Genomic DNA, 26,479 nt, shown 5'->3' on the forward strand with positions numbered 1-26,479 from the left:
CTTTTTCGCCAAAACAACTTTTAAAGGTGTTCGCCAGAGGACAGGATTTTTACACCCTTTCTGGCCAAAAAGGGTGTAAAAAAGTTTAGTGTGAAGCTCTTACACAGTCGTCCAAAAAATGGCGAAGCCCACACTTTCCTAAGCCGGTTCGGCTTCTTGAGTTATACATAGGTTTCGTCAAGATCTGAGTCATACAGTCCGTTTGTATTGTTGTATACTCCCTTATCGCGACGTACTTTCATTACTCATGGAGGGTACTTGGTTACTCTGCTAGCCCATAGATAAGTATAAGAGTCACCGTATTTGTAGAAGCCTAACAAGATACGAAACATCTCTACATTTCCGTTCTGTTTCTCTTTAATTAATTTTGGTGGCGCACCTCCCCGTTAGCGACAGGAAGCTACCTTCGAGTACCTCAGATACACACACGAAACATTGGAAGGGACGGTTCCACCGTTAACGTGGGGTATATAATCAACCAACGACGTATTGAAATTCGAAGTCGGAGATTGTCATACTCGTGAGTCTTAGCAGGAGATTAAGATTGTGTTCGCAAGCAGCACATTACGTCGAGGCGCTCTGGTAAAAAAAAAAAAACGAATAAGGACGCACGAGAATGTAGAACACGGTAAAAAGGAGAAGCAACCGTATATGCAAACCACCAAACAGTGTGTCCCCGCAGAAACAGAGGACGTAGCCTTGGCCACGTCAGAAGCGCTGCTCGAGGAGGCCGCGGGAGCGCACGGCTGGTTTTTCTGTTTTTTAAGGCAGCAGTCTTCAATGCACCATTGTAGCGTTTCCGTGAATTATCCCGGCGCCAACACGAACGGCACAAAAAACACAACTAAAGCCAGAAGCCAACTGAAACGTGCAAGAAGTGCACAAATGATGAATAGTCATTCTCAAATTCGAGTAAATATATAATAATGATGACTTATTATTGTAAGTAATCTGGTAAGTAACGATAAGTGATCTGGGATTAACCTGGGATTAAGGCAGATATAGGTGGGTCACGATACTTTAGCAGGGATTAAGGCGATATTATGGAGTATTAAGGTTGGTTAAGGATGGCTGAACGGCGTGGCTGCTGTGCCAATATATGGACGTATACATATAAAAGGTGCTCGTAACAATAGTACGTCAACAGCCCTAAGCAGACATATGTGACCTGAAACAAATTTCTTGTTAAATCAAACGCCAGCCGGGTGAAGTTTACCGCATTCGCGCGTCGTCGGCGTCGCTCGTGACGACAGCCAAAGTCAGCGAACTTGTTTCACCCGTGTTGCGCTTGCGCGCGCTACCTTTTAAACGTCGTTTTAAACAGTTTTTTTTTATAAGCTTAGTCAAAAGAAATCCAACGCGTGCGTTAATTTCGCTATACTGGTAATCTTGTTATGCACACATTTCTCACCTCTAACTTACCTAGGGTTCACATTGAGCTAAAAAGCGTTAATAGCAGTATGCACGCCACCGGCGCTGTTAGTTTGGGAAATGCCTATATATATATGTTTCGTCTTCGTACTCTACGTTCCGGCAGAAATATCTTTTTTTAGGGGCGAAGCCCCTTAGTGGCTTGGGCTGTCGGCGTCTCATGTCGTCGTCGTCTCATGTCGTGGTAGTATCATGTAGTCACGGTGCTAAAACACTGGGACACTCGTTTTCCAAAGCCTTCCGCGAGAACGTAACGCGTGCTAAAAGAACACAGCTGGACACTCGTTTTCCAACGCCTCGCGCTAGAACGCTTCGTGCGTAAAAAACACGAGACTTACGGCAAAGCTGCATACCTCTACCCTCAACGGTTTTATCTCCGTGGGCAAAAACGCCAAGGCACAAAAATACACTTATATACTGCATGCCTCGCTCTTCCTCAGGTTTCACCTTACGGTTTCACCTCCGTGGGAAAAAATGACGATGCTCCAAGAATACACTGATACACTGTATGCTTCGCCCCTCCGCAGGTTACACGCTAGTGAAGATGGCCCGGGATTTTTCTAATTTTATACGGTTTGTGCGAGCGACCGCAGAAACCGACGTAAAAAAACAAAATTTCGAAACCAAGACGTTGCTTGGGTTCGCCAGTTTATGCTTCCATAAAGACAAGACGAACAGAAGGAGACACTTGTTTTAAAGCAAGGCTTTATTTGCCTCGGGTTACCGTCATTTTTTGTGCGCGTGCACAGCCACCTTGAGAAAAAGCCAACTTTACTGCAACTGGACCGCAGGAAACGGCCGTATTTCATTGTACTGCCGAGCTTTCGCCAAACCTATTACGGTACACTGTTAAAAATTTTCCCGTAAATCTACGGTAATAATGACCGCTAACTCTTGATGCCGGCATGTATTCGTATTTATGCGTTGCGCTTATTTAACCGTTCCTTCCTTTTACGGCATTTTCACTGTTAGCCCAGAATACGCAACAGAAACCGTAATTTTGTCCAATGGAACAGGAACTGTAGCACACTTGTGCAGTGCAGAAACCGTAAGTTTTGTCCAACGGAACAGGAACTGTAGCACACTTGTGCAGTGCAGAAACCGTAAGTTTTGTCCAACGGAACAGGAACTGTAACACACTTGTGCAGTGCAGAAACCGTAAGTTCTGTTCAACGGAACAGAAACTGTAGCACACTTGTGCAGTGCAGAAACCGCAAGTTCTGTTCAACGGAACAGGAACTGTAGCACACTTGTGCAGTGCAGAAACCGTAAGTTTTGTTTGATGATGCAAAACCGTACTGCATTTTTATGGAAAACAAACCATTATTTTTCGTTACGGTTTGACACCGTCATGCACTTTCACAAGAGTGTAACTGTAAAAGATCAATACGGCATTTACCGGATGAATTTGAACCGTAAAGCAGGCTAACTGTATCGCAACTGTCGCAGCAGTAGCAGGGTTACGGCAAAAAATGAGCGCCTATAAAAGTTTTTTTGAACAAACCACTTCTGCATTTGCACTCTAACCTTACGCGATAGTCACATTATGCGGTCTATTCTGTTTGACACAAAACCTGCTTATATAGAAAACAAAAAAAAATTTGCCTTTGGGAATGTCACTAGTTAGCCACGGCCATTTGAAATGGCTACAGTTTCTCATAGGCAAAATTATTTCATTTTCTAAATAAGCAGGTACCACTGGCATCCTTACTGTCAAACAAGATAGACTACATAATGTGACCTTTGCATAAACTTAGAGCACAAGCACAGCAGTGCAGAAGTTCAGAAAAAACTTTTAAAGAGATGCTCATTTATCATCGTTAATCTGTTTAGTATTTAATTAATGGTTTGAAGTTTAATCACAATCACTGGTACCCTTAATAAATACTGTATTTTCTTGACCCGTTTGACTTTGTTCCAGATTCATTTAGCTTTCTCAGTGCAATTAACTCTTAAGAGGCACATGTGGTACTATTTTTGAATACGCTACTCAAACACAATAGAGAAGAGAAGAAATTCTGCAGTTAGCATGTAACTTCAAGCATGCGCACTGAATCTGTTAACAATTTCCACCCACCACTTTGCTGCAATGAAACATATTTGGTGTACAGAATTTGTGTTGTTTATGACACAAATCGACATAGATTGGCAAGACTGACAGCAACAAGGGTACTTTTGAGGCTATATTGAGAACTGTATAATACATCATTCTGGACTTGCAACTTGCAACTTGTCTCGTATCACTTGACGGGCTTGCATGACGAACATTTCTGGATCATTGTCCAGTTGTCCAGTGGACGGTCCAGAAACTAGTTTAGCAGAGCAGCTGAAAACAAAAACAAGAAAGTATTTTTATTTGGGAGATTACCAAAGCCTGGACAATTACCAAAGCCATTACCAATAAAATATTAATTTCATTCTTCATTAAAACTGGGTGAAAATGCATGCCGTAGACCTATTTTGTATATTTGAGGACGACCATGAAATGGTACATAAAAAATAAGGCCAAAAAAAAAAGCTGATATACCTTTAAAACATACCTTTGATTATAACAAGCTACCAGACGTGTCTGCATTTTTTTAGTGCAGAGGCCACCGTACTTACAAATGATAGCTTCCAGTAATTTACCATCATTACCACCAAAAAGGATTGATTAGTCTCTCACAGAAAAGTAGACACTACCTCGTGAACGGCTTGGGCAAATAATTGTATGAGTACATTTTGCTGTTTTCGAAATGTATTGAAATTGCCGCCCGTCTGCGGGAGATAGCGCGTGCATAAGAATGAGAACCTCGGCATGACGGCACGCGGAGGTGACAGAGGAAGCAGGGAAAGAAGATTCTCACTTGTAAGGGTGCAGCATCTTTATACCATGTAATTATGGTATAAAGATTAACTTGAGTGTGCCTGTCTTGCCTTTGAGAATCACCTTTGACATTCGCCTTTGAGATTCTTCAATGGCCATTCTTATCAATGTATTCGTGTCTTGTAATATATCCAAATAATGACAGTACCAGCTGCTTTCGTCTTTTCTATTATCAGTGTGCCATGTTACACTGTGACATGTTACATTGTGAAAAGGGATACTGTAATTTGTATGCAGTTTGCTGAAAATGGCAAGAATTGCTCATTACTATGTGGAGTAAAACACCCTAAGGAGCAATTCTAAACCAAGGGAAAGCAAGTTAGGCCCAAATGACTGGGGCAAAAAGCAAGTGGAATTTCAAATTATATGCCAAATTTACCTGTAAGAACGTACGGGTAAGTCAAAGTCATGATAAGTAAGTCATGACAAGTCAGATTAGTACAGTACAGGATATATCTTTAAGGGGGGACACTGCTCTTAAAAAAAATTTTTAATTTTTAAGTAAACTTTGTGAAATTTTTAAGACTTGGTGCTTTCCCCACTGATTTCTTTACACCTTGGTGGCACCAGTGGCAAGGAACCATTTTGAGTGCCCATTTCAAACACTGAAATTTAATGGGCTTTAAAATTAGTTCCAAGCGATGCATCAAAAAACTGATTCTCTTATTGCACTCACCAGGGTTCATAATGTTGGAAAATGTAAAGATTACAGTTTTATGACCAACACTGCTTTGTCCCTTGTTCCTCCAAAAATGGTTGATTGCCTCTAATTATCTCGGGAACTAATTGACAAACTAAAAAAATAACGGAATATTTGAAATCAGTGGAAAAGAAGCAGCAAGAGTGACAAGTTTAACAGAGTTTACTTAAAAATAAAAGGAATAGTTTTAGGATCCATCCATGTCTCCCTTTAAGGAGCCATGAAGACAAAATACAAGTTTGTGTTATTCGAAAGATTTAATGTTTTATAGTGCCCCCAGCGCTTGTCCAAATGCAAACAATGTTTTATTCACTGAGAAATTGATTAATTTAAGTTAAAATTTTAATTTTCCCACTAAATCGAGTGTTCTCGTGGTCCGCAATGACTTCACAGGAATTGAGCGCTCTTCTATGGTCCCTAGAAAGATATTTCTAGGGACCATAGCTCTGCAGCCAATTGGGAGGCCTTGTTTGCCGTTAGTGAACCTAGATGGCGCCACCATACCGTAGCATACCGTTTTCTGCCTTTGGCGCGGAGCAAGAATTTCTTTCTCCGTGGCCTTTGGTTTGTTTTTGACCGTATTTAAACCTGGCTTGGTTTTCTTCAGGAAGAAAATAATTGCTTCGTGAAACATAGTGCTCGCTCTATAAATATGCTCACGTAAAACACCGTTCCTTGCGTCAGTCGGCAAGTGTAGTCTGAGACAACCCCAAAGCCCTGCAGTCCTGTGCAGCTAAACCAAGCATAGCGCGCGCAGTACCAACCGCAGTACACATCGGCACTTCTGTTTACGTGTGCTTCCGAAACTTCCACTGTTTGTCCCACCCTTCTTACGGCTTTGAAAAGAATTTGCCCTACATTTAAGCACAAATAGCTCGTTCGGCAAGCTTGTAAGCTCTGCCTAATTTGCGTTTGCTTTTGCCACCCTCCGCAAATCCCAGAACTGTAACATGTGACGTCATAGGTTCTGCTGCGGGAAATGAGCTAGTGGGTCGCATGGCCATTCCCTTTTTTTCCTAAATATATAGCTTATTTGAGCGAAGTTTACGTTAGCAGTGGTGTCAGTATGATTCTAACGAGGCAATCTTTTGAATGAACCAAACTTGTGTTTTCTCTTCATGGCTCCTTTAAAATATACCCAGATTAAAAGAATACTTATTGGGTGCAGTACTTTCAGTCATATGAACAGACGCAGGGGTTAATCCAGAATTTTGATTTTGAGGGGGTGTCGAAATCCTCCTGAGGGGGTTGTCGTTCTCCTGGGGAGAACGACAACCCCCCATATTGTGTATCCTCTTGGGAGGCTGTGTATATCCCCCTGGGTGGGGTTCTCGTGGTTGTGGAGTCTTTCTTTTTTTTTTTTTTTGGGGGGGGGGGGGTGTTGGGGGAGGGGGGTATAAGTTCCAGAACAGACGCATACAGTTCACCACACAACTTATAAAGGCCTGCAACTCACATTGCTCCATTTCTTCTTGAATGTCTCAAGCTCTGCGGCGGCTTTCATGGCCTTTGACTCCGCTCCTTTGGACCGCACTTCCTCCTGTTTGGTACCTTCACTTGGTGTGATGCCAACTAGGTACCTAAAACAAAATAAACAGATAACAGTCAGTCCAGCCAACACATTAAATTCCTTGCTGGCTTAGCCTGTTCTTTTATTACCACAGTGACGCCTCTTTCTTAAGTGACTTAACCACAGCGACTTAATTCTTTCGTTACCGCACCTATTCAAAACCGTTCAATTTCAAAGATACCTTGGGAGCCCCTTTTCACAGCATTCCAGCCGTTTCTGGAACGATCTGGAGTTAGCTCAGAAAATGCCCTTTCAAATTCCATTTCGTTTTCATTTTTGCAATGAAAATGTGATTTTTGAGAAGCGTTTGCATTACCTGGGTGTGGAAAAGGGGCGTGGTCAACGCTACTGAAGAAGAATACAGGCCACTGGTAATTAGTCTGCATCAGCGTTTGTTTTTCTTTATAATGGTGAATCAGAAGCCGATTTTCCATCGTCAGGCTTGCACTCTGACAGTAATAATCTCAGAAATTGGCGGAAAATGTCAAGCAGTGTCTGTTTAGGTAGTTTTATTCCCTCTGCGTACGTTGTTCTAAGGTGTGTTGTAGTTTCACTTACCACAGGACCATTAACGAACAGTTTACAACTGTTTCATTTTCATTTCTGCATGGCGAAATTCATATAGGCGCTACCACGCAGTTACCCAACTTCAAGCCTACTTGAGCCACCTTCAAGCCTTGAGCATCCGCTACTAATCCTTGAAAAAAGCCTGCCGCTCCTGATTTCACCCACCCTAACCCAATTTCTGTGATGAGAACTTCCCAGGCAAGTCAAACGATAGCACCCAGTCACCATGCAGATATCAGTTTCGACGAGGAGAGTGCTTCAAACCGCCTTACACACCGCCTGCCAGTTTTGTTTTCATACGAGGCTATCTTCAGAGTGTAGTGTTGTTTCTTAGTTGAACCCTCTGTTCGGACAGTCTCCAATACGTTTTGTACTGTTTCTTTTCAAAAATTTTAGGTGGCACTGCAATGGAGGAGGCTGGTAATGCTGATCTTTTTTTATCACACAACAGCAAAAGTTTGCAGGGCACGATTCTAGCGCATTGCACCTCACTGCTGCAAGCAAGGCTACATTAGCGAAACAGAACATCATAACTGACGGTGAGCGTCAACAAGCATCAACTTCATTTTGTTTTCAACATCATGCATGTTTTTCCGCATTGCGCGCTTGCCCCAAATACTCTGCTGGCCGGAAATGCTAAGTCGGTCATTGACAAGATGTTTTTATGTTACGTGGGGGCAAATTGCTGCCGCTGCTAATGTCAAACCACCAGATTTCTTCCAGGGAACCGCCAGAAATTGCACATTTTGAAATTTAGGTTGGGCTTCACTGCATGGCAAGAGTACAATGCAAACTAAAATTTTTTTATATATCTGACAAACGGCTCCACGCAAGTCGACATTTCTTCTAGGGCGCGTTTTGAAATGCTTCCCTACAAATTGTATATTCTAATTTTTTTATACTACCGGTGGTTTTCTTCAACGAAGGAACGGAAACCAGCGAAAAAGGACGAAAAACACGAGGAGAGACGAGACAACACAACGCTGAACTAGCAGCTGAAATTTAATTGAAGAAACCGACACACTCTGTGAACAGCCAAGTCAACGCATGCGCCAACACGTACGCGTGAACGAATGAAAATGCTATTGTTACTAACTACCTCCACTTTCGTATCGACACCTCTCAAGTTTGAAGGAAGCCGATTTCTTTGTCGCTGAGGGTGATAGACGCAGGTGCGCTAATGCAGTTGCCTTCCTGCTGTTGTCTTATGAAGAACGCCTCCAGTACTTCCCTCTAATTCTTAGTCCTCTAATTCTTAGTCCTGCAGTACTTCCCTCTAATTCTTAGTCACAGGGACCAGATGAAAAGAAGAAAAAAAAGAAAGGTTGAAGTAATGTCGTATATACATAAAGTGTTGCACAACATAAAGAAACTTGCTCCGCAGCACGGGGTTCAAGTGGTCTTTTCCGAGCCGTGTAAGCTCTCCAGACTATGCGCGTGCTTTGGAAATATGGGAAAAGAGAAATGAGCGTGTAAGACAAACCATGCCAAGAAATTCGTTAAATGTGAGCACAGTGTCATCTATAAAATTCTGCTAAAGTGTGGGAAGGTTTACATCGGCCAAACCGGCCGATGTGTCAATGAGCGGCTGGAGGAGCATTGCGCGTTAGTTCTCAAGGAGCTGGACACCTTGCCTTTCACTGTCGACAGTGCAAGTGCGAACCATTATTTGATAGTGTAACGATCCTTGGAAAAGGCAGGACTAAGAATGAGAGGGAAATACTGGAGGCGTTCTTCATAAGACAACAGCAGGAAGGCAACTGCATTAGCGCACCGTCTATCATCCTCAGCGATAAAGGAATTGGCTTCGTTCAAACTTGAGTGGTGTTGATACGAAAGTAGAGGTAGTTAGTAACAACAGCATCTTCATTCGTTTCACACGTACGTGTTGGCGCATGCGTTGACTTGGTTGTTCAGAGAGTGTGTCGGTTTCTTCATTAAATTTCAGTTGCTAGCCCGGCGTTTTGTTGTCTCGTCCCTCCCCGTGTTTTGCGTCTTTTTCGCTGGTTCCCATTCTTTCGATATGCACCAACTGGCCCAGCAAGCTGCACTTCTACGGTACTTTTCTTCAACAACTCGGACGCACCACAATCTTTGTTTTGTTGCTTCTCTCGCTGTCAGTGAATGTGTGCATACATTTCCTTCTCGCTCAAAATAGGTTTAAGCACGTGGTGCCATTTCACAGCAGCAATTAAACGAAAATTTGGAAGTTTTTCATGATGTGTCTGGCTTGTGCCAGTTTGGTGTCGCTGAAGGCCATCTACAGTGTGCTACTGGTGTTAGCTGAAGGGCAGTTCTTTGTATGCAATGCTCGTAAGACCTCGTTTCAAAAGCGCTGCTATGTGCACTTCTGCACAAAGTGGCGACTTTTGTCTGCAAGCGCCGTGTGACATCTCTATGAATGGATACCCTGAGATGCTTGCTAGCCACCTGCACAGACTGGCTATCAGTATGGTGTGCACACGATTTTCCCATGCTTTGCGCTTGCTTCACGATGAGACGGTCTTGTGAGTGTTTAAAAAGTGCTGCATAAGCAATTCCCTGGTCTGCACCATGGATGACAACCCCAAAGAGTAATCTGAGACGAAACAGGTTGTATCCTCAATAAACCAATAGCGTGTACCAATTCTTTTTTTTGCATTTTTCGCCTACAAGGTCAGGAGGTCGACTTATATTCCAGTTCGATCTCTATTCCGCATAATACGGTAACAGACACACCTGCTGAATCTGCACTTTTATTCTGCAGTTGTCATTTCTTCTCTTCAAGTTGCTGCAATGAACTGACTTTCTCCTTGATTTTGTGGCATAAAATATTTCATTCAGACACCGCATGCCCCTCTACAGTGCTGCTTAAACGGGTCAGAAAGAACTAGCCTTAGGTAGCTCGCTCAACTACATTCCATGTTTGAAAGATGTTTTTTTAAACTGAAGAATGACAAAAATAGTGAAAGATCTTAAAATTTCCTGTTACAAACCGCAGAAGTGATGTAATAGCAGTAATACTATAAATTGAGGTAATGGTGTGCTAATTGCACATTACAACTCGAATGATGTCTTGCAACACAACTGACGCACAACTACTATCCCACAGTCATGCTTCATGGCAATGGCTTTAGACTGCAGCCGCTAGTGGCACTAACAAGATGTCATATGGACTCGGCAAGAAAGTGGCAGGTGACATACCACTACTACATCTCTTGCCATTATTATTCAGCTTAGTTGTTGGAAGTTTGCATTAAAATTGGCCTCGTAGTGATTGGGTCAATGCAGTACATAATTTGAATTCCCCACAGTTGCATTTTGTCTTCACCGTTTAACTTGATTGGCCGCATAAGATGTATAAGTAGGTGGTATCACGACTATGTTGCTCAGCACCACTGCTTATGAGGATGCCAAGTTTAACAAAATACAGCTGTTATCTGCAAGGCAGATTCACCAGAAGCTACTACACCAACAATAAGCAGAGTAATAAACTAAACAGAAAACAACCTACCTTTGAATGAACTCCATTGTCGAAGCAACCCCTCTGGGATACTTGATGTTCAGGCAGAAGTACAAAGCCAAAAGAAGCTCCACCCCAAGCAGGAAGCTTATATTTTCCACGACAAGTGCCCGGTCGACAAACACGTGGCAGCTGCAGTTAAAGAGTGTCTGGCATGAGAAAGACAAAGAAGTCATAATTGTACAGCTGGAAATATATAATACAAAAGTGCTTGAAGCAGCTGCTTTTTTCTTTTGTTTAAATCGCTCAGATAGTCTCCATGAACATCCCCCAGACAAGCGTTATTAGAATACATCTGAATACCAAATGCTACATTACAATTCAGACGGTCCCCCGATATCCAGCAAACTCCCATTTAGGCGAATTCGAAGGAACCATGAATATTTGTTCATATTATTAAAAATTTGTCTTAAGCAGACGCTTGCCTAATTTTGTGCATGTGGCAAGAGAGCAAAAGAGGTGGACATTTTACCCATAAAATTCGTCATAACCAAGTTCGTCTCAACGAGAGTCTGCTGTATATGTTACAGGCATTTATATGAAGTGTTTTCTTTTTTTTTTCTCAATAAACGTTTCGGCTCCTTCTATGCCACCATGACGTACGTGATTCATGCACCTAGTTAGATTTTCCTTGCAAATGTGAAGTTAACTATACACTCAAGAATCTAATTTGATTTTAATTACTGAAATTAGGTGGACATGGAAAACCATTTCTCAAGGTTCCAATTGTTCTGAGCTGAGCCAGCCCAGTGCCACGACAGCCAGGCAGACTTGCTTTGAAACAGAAGGAAGGAGGATAAATGAAGCATCGCGGGCTGCAAGGACAAGAGGAGGAGTGAACTGCCTCAGGCAGCCAGAAAAGGGGTGGTCAAGTCAGTCGACACACTCCTGAGCATTCCGTGGCAAAAACACTTACACCAGGATATCTTGTTTTCTGATAAGGTAAACAGGTATTGTCAATTTGGCACTTGTATCTGTCGCATCTGCTTCCTAAAACCAAGTTCTGTACTCTGTTCGTGCTATTTTATGCACAGTTTCAAAAGGTAAAAACTAGTTGGCCATACTCAGCCATACAGGCTTGCTAACATGTTGTCCAAGCCAATGTGAGAACGATTTCAGAAGATTGTGCAAGGGAAGTGGCACTTTAGCATACACTTCTGCTAAAATTGCATGTAAATCAGTTGAAAAACTGAAAACATGACCCAAGCATTCTACAATTTTTTTGTGGTAGAGCAGTCTCTTCCCACTTCATTTATCATAATGGAGAACTTTGAAAGAAAAAAAAACAAAATCCGCTGAATCAGAGTTCCGGGCTCAGAGTTGTAATAGCAAAACAAGGTGCCAGTACAAATCCTTGTCCTCTCCATGCTTATTCTAGGATGCTAATTTGCTAAGCACGCAAATAAAGCATTACTGTTTCTGTTGCCATCAGGTGCTAAAGACAAGCTAGCTCTCTGGTTGATCTGTCTTCACAGACTGTAAAAGAGTCGAGTGCACTCGGAGTTGTCTTGTTTTAATGTGAAAGCATTTTTTAACTCGGTAGGTTGAAAACTGGCAAACTGGCAGCAAACAAAATGGTTAAAGGCGCAGTCACACTAGCCTGACCATCGGACGATTTGATCGGCCAACACCGTGTCGGCGAGCTGTCGGCAGCCATGTCACACCACGTTGACACCGACCGTTGGCCAATCGTCTGCGTCAGCGGGAAATCGGCGGGGCCTCAGTGTCTGCACGATGTCGGCCGACGCGCTTGTCACACCACGCCGACGACCGCACGGCGACCCTCTCCACTGGGGATCTCTTTCTTTCTTTAGTCAAACTTAGAGTATCGTGTCACGACTGCCACGACATAAGCCGTTCGTGTGTACTCGCGTGTGCGCTGCTTGTAATGTGTGTACTTCTCAACTTCTTGTTAGATCACAAACAAAGATAAAAGAGCTATGTTCGCTGCTGCCGTGGCAGTAATAATACGGATTTTATGGATGAACCCCGGCAAAAAAGACCTCTGTAGCACGTAGAATATGCATCTAAATTAGTACGTACGTCAGCGGAAATTTAACCTCCTCTAATAGTGAAGGCTTTACAGTGCACCATGGTACCGCATTTTTGAGAAACGCGGTGCAAGAAAAGTAAGCTTAATTGTGGCTCCAGACGCCACTCGCTGTTTCGAAGGAAATTTTCCATAACAAAGGTAGTTGCTTCTCAAAATCACGCAGAAAATGATTCGAAAATTGGATACACAGACCATGCTCCTTTAAAAACCGCAAAAAAAAAAAAAACCACCCCGTCAGGAATTGAACCCGCAACGTCGAGCGAGCGAGCGAGCGGCGCGACGCATGACACCACTGTGCCCCAACACAAATGCCGACCAGCTGCCAATTAGCCTGTGTACTAGATGGAGGTCCATCCTTCGTACAGTACATCGGTGTTTACTAGCTGGTTTACACAACTCCTGGCTGGTAAACTGAAAGCAATGTTCCCCGAAGCCCCCACAATAGCTTATCGCCATTAACTCCACTGCTTCGCGAAAGCGCTCGCGAAAATATGTGTGCCCGGCTGCGACTGCGATTTCACACTGCAGGGATAGTGCTTGCCGTACTTTGATTTTGCGTTTTACGATAAAAACCTTGGCCGGTATTTATCCGTTATTACCCAAATTACCCTACGTAACTTTTTTTCTGCATGAAACTGATTTTTTTTTTTGTACAGGCGAGCCGATAGCACACACATGTGCAGTTTGCAGTTCGGGAGAGCGGTGTCGCCGAAGAACACGGCCGAAGCATCTAAAGCCAAACTACGGATCGCATTAGCGCTAGTGTTGAGTTGCATGAGCTTCATGGACGTTACTGAGTTTATTACACTCCAGAAACTAACCAAACAGAGCTGCATTCATTGTGGCACGAATGTTGTAGGGGCGCAGTTTTCGCTTCTCGGTCTATTCTCGACGACGCGTCAGGCGACTGGTCGGGCTAACGGTTTTGCTGGCGCCTTCGGTCGGCAAGCCAGCTACATTACGCGCACTTTCCATCGGCCAACATGTTTATGTCACCGTCAGCGTAGCATAACAACGTAGTCTGGCAACTCAGCAGTTGGCCAATGGTTCAGCGACTCGTAAACGTTGCCGTCGCATTGTCATCACTGCCGTGTCAGCCAAGTGTGACCGCGCCTTAAGGGATCGAAGAATACAAACCGGGTAGAAAAATGCTTTGCTTTAACACATATATATATATATTGGCCAGACCGTTCAAAACTACTAGAACTGCTACCATGGCTCATACATATCCGCATTGTGCAGCGCAAAGCAAATGTCAGGCAGATTTCACAGAACAGAAGCACACAGTCTTTGTCAAAATTTTCTAGGCCAAGCCAAAAGTGTACAGGCTGCAAAAAAATTTACAAGCTTGTGCACCGGGCGAGGCTGAAATATTTTATGTCGGATATATAGACAAGACACCTTTATTTCTTACTGTTATAAAATATTTTTGTCACATTTAAAGGTAAAGCCAATTCTTTAAGTCCTTTGTGGTCGAGAGGGCTTAGGATTGGCCTCGAAAAGTTTGAGAAAAGGTGCGCATAAGCTTTTTTCTTCTACATTAATGTGTAGGTTACCTTACAGAGCAAAAACAGATGGAAGCAAAGAATACATTTGAAATAGATACCGTTCTTTCGCACGTATAACCCGCACCAAAAATGCCCAAATTCTAGTGGCAAAGTAATAGGGTGCAGATAATGCATGGGGTTCTCCCTTTAGTGCAGGTTCACGGCAATGTGCGTGGTGTAACACAGGCTAAGCCTTCGATTACACGAAACATACAAGGAAGAAAACTCAAGGATGGCGAATTGTGACTTTCGGCTTGCAGTCAGTGTATTGTACTTGCTAAATATACGCGTTTTCTTTAGTAGTCCGGGAATCAAATGTCCGGGAAATACGCGAGGATATTTTTTTTCTTTTTCGGCATCTCAAAGTGGAGGTGCAGATTATATGCAGGGGCGGGTTATATGCGTGGGGAAATATGGTGTTTTATCAGAAAATCAGTATTGTATTACTACACACAAAAAAAAAATTTAATGAGTAATCTGGCAAAGAGAAAAGACGTTTTTCTGGCAGAATACAAACACCAGTTGAATCAATGAAAACAATGGTGCTGCATGCCCACATTGCTCTTTTTGAAATTGATGATCACGATACGATATTCTTAACAATCAAGGTGGCCATAATATTTACCTGAACCTCTTTTTGATTGACGGGTGGCTAACCTACAACCCAACAGAGTATATGCTTGGCCAATATATGTAATTCATGCCAGACATTTTTAATGCCGCAATTTCCTGTGCCAAACTTGGAGGCTTGAAATGTATCACATTTTATACAAAGTTTCAACAAGTTTAAAGCTAATTATCAAAACCCTTCAAAAAAATAAAGGGGATAAAAGGAAATGAACTGGGAAAGCTTACCCAGCACTCCAATAATTGGCAATTCAAGGAAGACTGGCCCGGAATTCTTCTGTAAGTTCTGTTGATGCCTAATACACAATGAAAAAATAGAAGGGCAATAAGAACAAATTTTGAAGATGTCTCCAAATATCTAGAGGCCTTTCATCTATTCTGTTGTTTTACAGGTACAACGGACCTTCTTAATCCTCAGAAAAACATCTGCTGTAGCCGAAGTATGCAGTATCAGACACGGGAGGGGAAGAGGAGGGGTTATGAGTGCAAAATTGGGTACTTTGACCGATATTGCATATACATAGTACAAACACTGTTGTTTTTACATGCCTGCAGCACCTCAGTGTTTGCCCACGGGCAAAGAATCGCCTAAACATCATTTCCAAAGCTTAGCACCAGCACTTGGAAAAGGCCTACTGCATGCGGTCAAGTCTGTAAAGATGCATGATAAGCAGAACAAATGAAGCAAGAATATAACTAGGAGCAATTATTAACCAGCTACAAAAATCAGTTGCGCCCATCAGAATTAGCTGGGCGCCTTGAATCCCTTCGTGACAAGGCAGAATTCCAGAAACCATTCGTCAGACAAATCCAATCACTGCCTGACGTTCCCCCAAAGCAGCTTCCACAGTTTTTATGATTTTAGCCAGGTCATTGAAACAGCTGTAATGAAATAATCTGATGATGGACAGCTGTGAAATAGAAAGTTAGACCATTTGGACTGCGCACGGCCACCGGCAGATTGCATACAATGTACGGGAACCAACCCCCCTGAGGCATTTCTTACCTTTTTCACCGAACGAAACGGGATTGATGCATGCATGGGAATAATAAATACTGACCTTCACTGAACCCGGGTTCTTAATTACATAAAAAAAACTGTGACGAAGGGAAGACTTAACTCCAGGTGCACCACTTCGCGCACTCGTAGCACTGTTGTTCAATCTCACCAGAGTCGCGTTTATCGGCAGCGGCCTCATTCTTGATGGTCGAGCGGACCGTCTGCTTAAACAGGCCTGTACTTCTCGTGATGTCGGCCTGTTTTTCCCAATGTTTGACAGCGCTAAATGGGCTTAATTTATCCGACAGTGAAATCAGCTACCCTGCCACTCATGCCGCTGGTCGCAAACACACAAAAAAAAGACAAGTCTACTGGCACTGGTTTGCTGCCAACAATGTTGCCAGACATAGGTTTTCTCGCCAAATTAAGCAAAGAAAAAGCATGCCGACCCTGCGGAAGCCCGATTTAAACATTCAGTCGAAAAATTTCGCCTAAAATTTAGTCTATTGTAGCCGATAGTCTGCTCTAGCCGGGTCCATTCTGAGCAAAGTGGACTCCATTTAAAATGCATGGGGACCAGACAAAGCAACAGAAATGGACCGTTGTAACCGAAAGTCTGTTGTTGCCGGATCCGCTGTAACGAGCATAAACTGTATGTACTTGTATATTTATGTACGTATTATTGCAGGCACCATGTGTAGCACTGCCAAAAGCTTGGGTGATATGCAGACATCTTATAATTTACTCCAGGTGGTCCACTAATTGTCATGCATGTAAGAGGTGAGAACGCACACGTCACATTTCACGCAACGTTGATGTTAGGCCATCCGGAAGCAGAAAAATTAATTACAATCCCTGTGCATAATGTTTCGGTGACACGTTATAGCCCCTGTCCTGCAGGAAAGTCCTCGCTACTTGTAACTGTATATGACTGCAATGCAGTAGCCACGCATTGGGAGAGCCGAACTACACGAATTCCTCACAAGCAACAGAAAAAATTATTGGGTGAACTTTTTAAGAATGTGAAAGCCTACTTGGGCCTTTTTTTGAACTCTTATTGAAATTTGCGGCTGCACCCTGTCACATATATTGCATCTTCAAAAGCTCGTTCCACTCGCTCGCTATTGCCAGGAGCGTCCTTGTTAGTCCCCGTCCATACATTTACCCTTCAAGGCGGCTTGTATAGAACGTGTGGCAGCCCCCCCACACTCCTTTGGTGTTCCACTTTCTTGAGGCGCGTTCAATTCCTCCTTCTCCCAGCCCTCCTTCAAACCTCCTCCTGCGCTGCTATTTCCCTTTTCTGGTATGTGATCACAAGCTTGCACTTGCTCTGCCCACAGCTTCCACTTTTTTGTACCATTACTTTTTGGCACTTCACGCCGTGTGCGCTTGGTACAGAGATATCTAAAGCTTTCATCCTAAAATGTCAAATAACAAGTTAAACTAAAGCTTTTAACAGTTCCCACTACACAATCTGTGGGATGTACATGGTGCAAGCTTAGTTGAGGGCCTGGAGTGAGAGTGTTGCCTGGTCAAGGTTGTTGGTTATTGCTAGTGACCGAGTCAGCTCAAATGTTCTAATGATGGACAGGTAAGCAATGGTTGTACTGAGGTTTCATGCAGCCAAGAAACAGTTCCTAGGTCCTGGCTAAGGTGGAAACGCATGGCCTCTCTTTAGTCTTACTGGAGTCTTGAAGTTTTGGGAGTGGTGAAGAAAAGGCCCGCATGTGGTCATTGGAGGATTCAGCTAGCCACATTCCAAACATTCGAAGGCTTGTTAACGTTTATCAACCACTCCTTCTTGTACCAGAATTATTCTTCTCTTCTCTACATCTCACTTTTGTGCCCAAGGACTGGTGCATTTCAGTCATCCCAGCTTTTTAAGACATGCCTATACTTCTTACATGATATCAGCCCCCACATTTTTCTGGTTCATCTAAAACAGTGCCCAGTAGGGGTGTAGCCTGGGGGGGGGGTGTGTGCAGCTGTTGTGATGTCAGAATACCCCCCAAAATTTATGCATAGAGAAAAATGACGTATATTGTTTGGGCAACCAGAGCAGTCACACCTTTTTTTTCCTGTTGGTGTATAACACCTCTGAAATATTGGTCTGCCTACGCCACTAGTGCACAGCATGACAGAAAAGAAAGTGGGAGGTGTTTTATGGCACGACGTCAGCAACACATAGCATTTTGCTTAAAGCCAACCTGTCAGATGCTGCTACGAGCCTGGGTGAATGCCAGAGTGTAGAATCTATAACACCTATGTTGAAATGAATTTCTGCCACACCATCTTGGCTGCAGCATTTCACAAACTTCAAAAGTTATCTGACAGTATTAACACAGAAACATGGAAAATCTTTTTGTTATTAGTGTAACAGCATTTTTCTGTGCATGCAGGAGAAAACAAGCTGAAGAGTATTCAAGGCACTTTTGCCTTGCGTCAATGCAACAGGAACCAATAACAATATTTGTACTTGGTATATATCACCCCAAGTGCTTCAATATCGAAGTGCAGTTATTGGCTAAGGAACTGAAGCTCCGAAATCCCAATTCCCACCTTCCCATCCATTTTGGTGAGCAAAAAGAATGCTCGCAAACTGGTTAGAAAAAACAACTTTTACCTCTCTGAATGAATGTGGATCTGAAAACAAAGAGTGCTTTACTGCAAAGAATGTTTTACTCATTTACTTAAAACAATTACCAAGCATTCCTGATGGATTGGCACTTATTAAAATTTTCTCGATTGTCGTGGAGGGTGCAGCAGAAGGTACCACTATTTACCGGCTGTGCTAATTGGAATCCTCACACCCAAAGTTGGGAGAAGAAATTTCTCCCATCTCACTTCCACCCTCTTTTAGCTGTAACAGATAAATATCATTAAAAGGTTATACTTAAAAAAGTACTATGCATTGCCTTCTTTGTTTTGTATAGCTGAACCATCACTGCACACAGATATACAGCTACAATACAAGACATGGGAGCACTCTTACCTCGTGCAGCTGCATTATCTTCTCCAGGTCGTCACCAAAGTAGGACACCAGCAGTGGGATCAGGCAGATTGAATCAGCATTTTCCTTGCCAAGCTTAGTTCCAGGCTGTTCCATCTTCAGGGCCCACTCCAGAACGCACTCGCTCTTGGAGGAGGACCGAATGAACAACACCAGCTCGGCCACTTCCTCTTTTGGCACGCCGCAGAGCTTCCCCCTGAGGCTGACACCTGTGAGCCTAAAGAGTTCATATAATAACATGGCATCAACATTCAATAACACAAAATTGCATTTACCATTGGAGTTTTCTTTCACACGCAAGGCATTTATGCCTAGCTTGAGCTTACCCACTCGAACTATACAAACCCTTTGTTCTTAGGTGATTGAGCATACTGTACTTACTCGCGTAATGAACCCACTTTTTTTCCAGAAAATTCGGCGTGAATTTGGGGGGAGGGTTGATTATGCAGGACAAAATTGCCACAGTTTTAAAGGTCGAAATTTCATACAATAAAGTTGCTCAGAGAAGCACTGTCACAGCCTTACCATTTTCGCGGAAACACGTAGGTAATTATGTAATCAAATTTCTTTTTTATTCGCAACATGCTAGTGGGTTCGTACTCGCCATGGAGCTATACCCTCCTTAGTAAAGTTGCTTGCCGCCTCACATTTGCTGTCGGCCCACAGCGCGCCGTCTTGCGTGCTATCAAGGCACTCAAAAACTTCTTTTCCGACACCGGGAAACTTCCCTTCTTTAGACCCACGAAACACACGGCGATCCCCCTGTTCCCCACCCGGGGGCAAGGGGTCAAATGAATGAAATATGCAGAAAAATGACAAAGGCTCAGTGAAAGAGGTCTCTTTAACGCCATCTCAATCTTCATGCGCTGCGTATTTCAACCATGAACACGGTCTTACTTGAAAATGTTATCATAAAAAGATCACACACGTATATATATTTCAGAGGTCGTGTTTTTAGCACATGCACTGTCACAGGAAAATAATATGTAACTTAGAAACCCAAGCATGCTGCAGAAATAAACTGAGATAGACAATAACAAATGAATAAGTGCTCCTTGCATTTTGCCATAAAAGAACCAAAATGTTATGTTGTCATCAGGAAATATGCGGCTTGGGATCGCGATGCAGATTAACATTGCTCTGAAGCAGGCCTGGGTTTCTAGATTTTTTTTTGAGTGGCCAGCTACATTCTGGCTGTGGGATTTTTACAATAAAATAAATTCATAAATAGACATAATAGCATGCTTTTTGTCTTTCCACTTGTCCCCATCTGTCGTCACGCTGTCGTCACAAACCATCTGTCGTCACAAACCATCCTTACAAACATATTCTGAACTGCAAACATAACTTGCCCATTTATAAATTGCAAAGTCGCATTAAGCTTTACATAAGATATCCTATTTTCTTTTTACGTAATTAGGTTTCATTGTTGAGATTGAATACGTTGAAGTAACTAATCTAGGGTGCATAGTAATAGAGGGCAGCAAATTAATGATTGGGGTGGGGATCTTTAACGTGAGCGAGATTTCAAGACAGGTATTTTTATTCCACACTTCCATCCCAAAAAGAGCTGCGCCCCTAGAACAAATAAAGCGACGCGGCGAACGTCTTGGCTCCTGAGTAGAATTACATGTTCCCTAAAACAATTATGCATGATAAAAATCATAAAGCCAACACTGAAAAACAAGCACTGTAATAAAATTATCATACATATTAATGTTATCCAACACAGCAGAAATGACATTGTTCAAAAATTTTTCAGAAAGATTTTTTTGAAGTTACATCTATTTCGTGAAGTTGGTCTAGATAAAAATTGCGTAGTTTAACTTAATCTTAAACACCAGGCAAAAAAAAAAAAGCCCCATAACATCCTACGCTCTCATTTTTCGTTGCGTCAAACCCAGCTACAGCTTTCCCGCATAAACTAGATGCCTAGCGGTGAAGGCTGAGTCAGGACGCAGCAGGGGGAACAAAACGTGCAACTTGCGTAAAGTGCATGGCATATTTCTGCAATACAGAACGCGCTATATCATACTACTGCATCAGAACTGCCCACAACGCAATTTTTAAATTAATTTCGCCTCGTAGAGGCTACACTCGCGAGTAAACTAAGCTGCCTTTTGTTCGTTGCCAACTGGCTGTTTACACGCTGCGTATACCTTATTTACAGTAACACCGTGCTCTTTATCTCAAGAGACGCAATGCGACCGCGTATACCTTATTTACTATAACGCCCAGCTCCTTATCTCAAGGGACGCGATGCGACCACATGTAGTCTAATCTCGCATCTCCAAGCTGCCTGCGCGAGGGTTAGCTCGCGACCTTCAGTCAACCGTTCGGCGGCGTTAAAACGCTCGCGACATGGACAACTTACACCAGCCAAACAATTCTAAATCATCCACGTTCACGGGAGACTTCTTACCGTGGAAGCAGTCTCGTGGAAGCAGTCTCGTTGTTCCAGCGTTGGCAGCGGTCGAACAAATCTCGAAACTATACGCCGTTGACGAACCTCGCTGTCATGGAACCCGCAAGCACCGCAAGCTTCCGAACGGCACAGACGGCGCGAAAAAAATTTTCGTTGGGCTGTCTGCGCATGCGTGTCTCGCTCCACGATCAGCCGCGTGGTTCCCGCTTGGTGCTCCGGTCACGTTGCGCCGAGAAGAAACGTAGAGACGAGAAATTTGATGAGAATGTTGCCGAAATAAAGTGAAAATGCTGGGTACGTTGCTTATCCGCTATGGAAATGTCTGCTAATAATTGAATGAAGCAGAAATAAGGGGCCGGAAGGCCTGAACGTCCGTATTTTGAAGATACGGTACAGGTACCGTAAGCGGGAACGTACGGTTTCGCAGCGCCTACGGCGCGTTTACGGCTCCAGTGGCGTAAAGTTCGCTGTAATTTTACGGTTTTTTCTAACAGTGTACAATTGGCTGCAAGCACATGTCTGTCACTAAAGCATGGGCTTCTACAGAGAGGGGAGGGGGCAGAACGGACATGGACCACGTGGGTACCGTAAATTAAAGCTCTAGTCGTTCCAAGTTCCATTCAGTAATCACGATTAGCCATAGTTACTACCATTACCGAATGATGAGGAAGAAAAATAAATACATTTTCATTTTCCAACAGGATTTACGATGTGTGTTCGAGTACAGCTTTTCTGATTATCCACCTTCACAGAGTGGAATGAACCGCAGTTTTACAGCGAAGCAGCTGTATATAGCTACGCTCCGGCGGGGGGTCAATGTCCGTCCGTCTACGCGTCGCATTGAAACGAAAAATATTTGATCTCAAGTTTCTGGCGAACGCTCTGTAGCTCTCAGTCTTTGCAAAATCTTTGCAAAGGCATCTCTGCAAAATTGGCGCTGAAATCGCCTGCAAAGACTACTATATATCTTTCCGACGAGATAAATTTACTTGTCAGAAATCGTTCGCACTGAAGTGGCGAACGTTGCAGAATTCCAGCATACGCTCGCCTACGGACGGAGCACGGTTGTAACTCTTGTTTTGTCGAAGCTACCCCGAAAAAGAATCATATGCGAGTAAGTATTGAAGACGACTCTAGCCCCACGCCAAGTTTTATCTATTTTTAGATGCAAAGCATCTCTTGCTCTCGGCTCCGTCGTCCGTCTTTCGTCGTCCATCCGTCCGCACCTCTCCCCCTCTCCCCACCAGCTGTGCGATAGCGCGCTCGCTTGTCCTCCTTTCCCTCTCTCCACGACAGCTGTGCGATAGCGCGTGCGCTGCTCCTCCCCTCCCCCTCTCCACGCCAGCTGTGCGATAGTGCGCGCGCTACTCATCACCGCAGCTGCGCGAGAAGCACGCATGCGCGTCTCCTCTCTCATCTCCTCCGCTTCACTCCATCTGCTCTATATAATAAACCCGGTCCGCGCACCGCTCCCTCAGTTGCTGCTTCGGTTGAGTCACGCTGCGCCGTCCGGAGTTCCGTCATTTTCCGTTATTTGGATACCCAATCTCGTGAACGTTTCGGAACCTCCGAGATGCTTCACATCAACTCAGGGTTCCCTCGCGGGAAGGTGGTGTCGTTTTTTTGTAATTGCCTAGTTAACGGTTCACTTGTAAGCCTTGTAGAATTCTTGTCTGCTGTCAATACACGGGATTCTACGGGAGAGTAACGGAAGCCCCATGTTTGTCCGCCAGAATAACCCTCCAATTTTTCCTAGTTTCATTGAACTAATGAAGTGGGAAGCACGTTCTATTCTCGTCCTTCTTCGCAGAATGGAAGAGGTGATGAATTTTTTCAGAAAGAGGAGGGAGCGAGAGAGAGAGCTTTTATTTTGGCAGGCGCACTTTAGTCTAGACAGTAGTCTTTCTTAGGCTACTTAAACACGACTCTTTCTTAGGCTACTTAGACAGTCCGTCCATCTGTCTGTCTGTCTGTCTGGCTGTCTACGAGTCCGTCCACGTGTCTGTCTGTCTGTCTGTCTGTCCACATGTACGTCTGTCTGTCTGTCCGTCCGTCTGTCTGTCCGTCCGTCTGTCTGTCTGTCCGTCTGTCTGCCTGTCCACCCGTCCGTCTGTCCGTCCGCCCACCCGTCCGTCCACCTGTCTGTCTGTCTGTCTGTCCGTCCCTCCACCCGCCCGCCCACCCATCCTTCCACCTGTCCACCCGTCTGTCTGTCCGTCCGTCCACCTGTCTGTCTGCCTGTCCGTCCCTCCACCCGTCCATCTACCCGTCTGTCTGTTTGTCTGTCTGTCTGTCTGTCTGTCTGTATGTCTTTCTGTACGTCTGTCTTTCTGTCTGTCTGTCGGTCCGTCCGTCTGTCTGTCTGTCTGTCTGTCTGTCTGTCCGTCCCTCCACCTGTCCCTCCTCCCACCCGTCCACCTGTCTGTCTGTCTGTCCCTCCACCCGTCCACCCGTCTGTCTGTCCGTCCGTCCACCTGTCTGTCTGCCTGTCCGTCCCTCCACCCGTCCCTCTACCCGTCTGTCTGTCTGTCTGTCTGTCTGTCTGTCTGTATGTCCGTCTGTCGGTCCGCCCACCTGTCCGTCCACCTGTCCGTCTGTCTGTCTGTCCGTCCCTCCACCCGTCCGCCCACCCATCCGTCCACCTGTCCACCCGTCTGTCTGTCCGTCCGTCCACCTGTCTGTCTGCCTGTCCGTCCCTCCACCCGTCCATCTACCCGTCTGTCTGTCTGTATGTATGTATGTATGTCTGTCTGTACGTCTGTCTTTCTGTCTGTCTGTCTGTCTGTCGGTCCGTCCGTCCGTCTGTCTGTCTGTCTGTCTGTCTGTCCGTCCCTCCACCTGTCTGTCTGTCTGTCTGTCTGTCTGTCTGTCTGTCCCTCCACCCGTCCACCCGTCTGTCTGTCCGTCCGTCCACCTGTCTGTCTGCCTGTCCGTCCCTCCACCCGTCCCTCTACCCGTCTGTCTGTCTGTCTGTCTGTCTGTCTGTCTGTCTGTATGTCCGTCTGTCGGTCCGCCCACCTGTCCGTCCACCTGTCCGTCTGTCTGTCTGTCCGTCCCTCCACCCGTCCGCCCACCCATCCGTCCACCTGTCCACCCGTCTGTCTGTCCGTCCGTCCACCTGTCTGTCTGCCTGTCCGTCCCTCCACCCGTCCATCTACCCGTCTGTCTGTTTGTCTGTCTGTCTGCCTGTCTGTATGTATGTCTGTCTGTACGTCTGTACGTCTGTCTTTCTGTCTGTCTGTCGGTCCGTCCGTCCGTCTGTCTGTCTGTCTGTCTGCCTGTCTGTCCGTCCCTCCACCTGATCCCGCCCGTCCACCTGTCTGTCTGTCTGTCTGTCCCTCCACCCGTCCACCCGTCTGTCTGTCCGTCCGTCCACCTGTCTGTCTGCCTGTCCGTCCCTCCACCCGTCCCTCTACCCGTCTGTCTGTCTGTCTGTCTGTCTGTCTGTATGTCTGTATGTATGTATGTATGTATGTATGTATGTATGTATGTATGTATGTATGTATGTATGTATGTATGTATGTATGTATGTATGTATGTATGTATGTATGTATGTATGCATGTATGTACGTCTGTACGTCTGTACGTCTGTATTTCTGTCGGTCCGACCGTCCGTCTGTCTGTCTGTCTGTCTGTCCATCCCTCCACCTGTCCCTCCACCCGTCCGTCCACCTGTCTGTCTGTCTGTCCGTCCGTCCACTTGTCTGTCTGTCCGTACCTCCACCCGTCCCTCTACCCTAAGGTCCCTGTATTGTGACTCGGCCAAACACAACAGGCAAATCCTTCCAAAACAACAAAATACTTCATACTTGTGAACATTTCTGTGCAAAAAGAAAACATGAGGCATATTCGAGACAGAACATCTATACATAACTGCACAAGGCAGTGTACTTATATCTAAAAATAGAGACGGGATTGAGTTTTCCGATAGCTATTAAAAAAAAACTACGTAAGCAATGGTTTAACCAAAAGACGCAAAATGGTCTCGCGCTCGAGCCTCGAGCTCGCTTCGGCAGCACCCCAAGCCCTGCAGCAAGAAAAGCCCCCAGCAAATGGCGGCCCACAAGAGGGACCGCGGAAAAATTGATTTCAGCGTAGCGACATTTATTACGGCAGGCGTGAGTTTGAGGGGAAGAGTGTGGGAGGAGGCGAGGAAGACAGGAGAGGCGGTTACGGGGCAGAAGCGGCTCAAGGCTGCTTCCCTCCCGCGATATTTGCAATGCAGAGAAAGAGCAGAGCTTGCGGCGGCCATGCGGGACCAGCACTGACCTTGCGGGGTCCAGCGTGTATCCCGAGTAGAAGACGATGCGCCACGGCAGGACAGCGCCCACCACCGGGTTCCCCATGGAACTGCGGATGCCCGCCCGCGCGGAGTAGTTGCGGGGCCACGTCTTCACGGCGACGACCACTTCGGTCGCCTGTTTGCACAGAGCGCTGGAGAAGTGCTCAAGGATGACGGTTTCCGTGAGGTATTGGAACAGCAGGCCCAGGGTCAGCATTGACATGAAGCTCATCACCATCAGAGCGACCGGCGAGCTGCTCGGGCGGGACAGCGCCAGCAGTAGTCTGCAGTGTTACAATGAGATACTCCGATGCATGCAGCGCCGAATATGATAAAGAATGAGGGACTAGTTGCAGGAATACAGAAAGTTTTACTAGACTGCTGGCTTACCTTGTTGTATATATATATATATATATATATATATATATATATATATATATATATATATATATATATATATATATATATATATATATATATATATATATATATATATATATATATATATATATATATACATATATATATAAGACAGAAATAAGAGTTGGCAGTCAAGAAAACCTCGGAAAGCAAAGGGGAGGATGTGGTAGGTAATTGTAACAGATAAAGAATTTGGAAAGAAAGAAAGTGGAGAAAAAATGGACGCCAGGTGGGATCCGAACCCACGACTTCCAGAATACCGGTCCGGTGCGATAACCACTACGCTATCGGCGGGGCAATTTCCCCCTCCACCTTCTGGGGTATTTATATTGGGGTATTTTTGCTTCCTGTGCTTGGGGGTGGTAGCCAGCGCCACTCGGACTACCCGGGGTGAAGGGGACCTTCTTTTTAACCCCCGGGCCGTGACTGCAGTGTCTACGACATGTCAAGAGTGGTCGACCAGCGTTGAACCCTCTTAA

General features: G+C 44.7%; 2 long non-coding RNA genes across 2 annotated transcripts; both read right to left on the bottom strand.

The window, feature by feature from the left end:
• Positions 1-3,550: 3,550 nt before the first annotated feature.
• Positions 3,551-10,809, bottom strand: LOC144139206 (uncharacterized). Its single transcript, XR_013316100.1, has 3 exons — positions 10,628-10,809; positions 6,454-6,577; positions 3,551-3,757 (listed from the first exon to the last, which is right to left on the bottom strand). It is a non-coding gene; the product is annotated as an uncharacterized LOC144139206 (long non-coding RNA).
• Positions 10,810-15,128: 4,319 nt separating this feature from the next.
• Positions 15,129-21,425, bottom strand: LOC144139207 (uncharacterized). Its single transcript, XR_013316101.1, has 3 exons — positions 21,296-21,425; positions 18,856-19,090; positions 15,129-15,159 (listed from the first exon to the last, which is right to left on the bottom strand). It is a non-coding gene; the product is annotated as an uncharacterized LOC144139207 (long non-coding RNA).
• Positions 21,426-26,479: the final 5,054 nt, after the last annotated feature.

The sequence above is a fragment of the Haemaphysalis longicornis genome, unplaced genomic scaffold, assembly GCF_048455015.1.
Source record: "Haemaphysalis longicornis isolate Haplotype H1 unplaced genomic scaffold, Haemaphysalis longicornis Haplotype H1 scaffold_5, whole genome shotgun sequence".
In the NCBI taxonomy this organism is placed as follows: Eukaryota; Metazoa; Arthropoda; class Arachnida; order Ixodida; family Ixodidae; genus Haemaphysalis; species Haemaphysalis longicornis.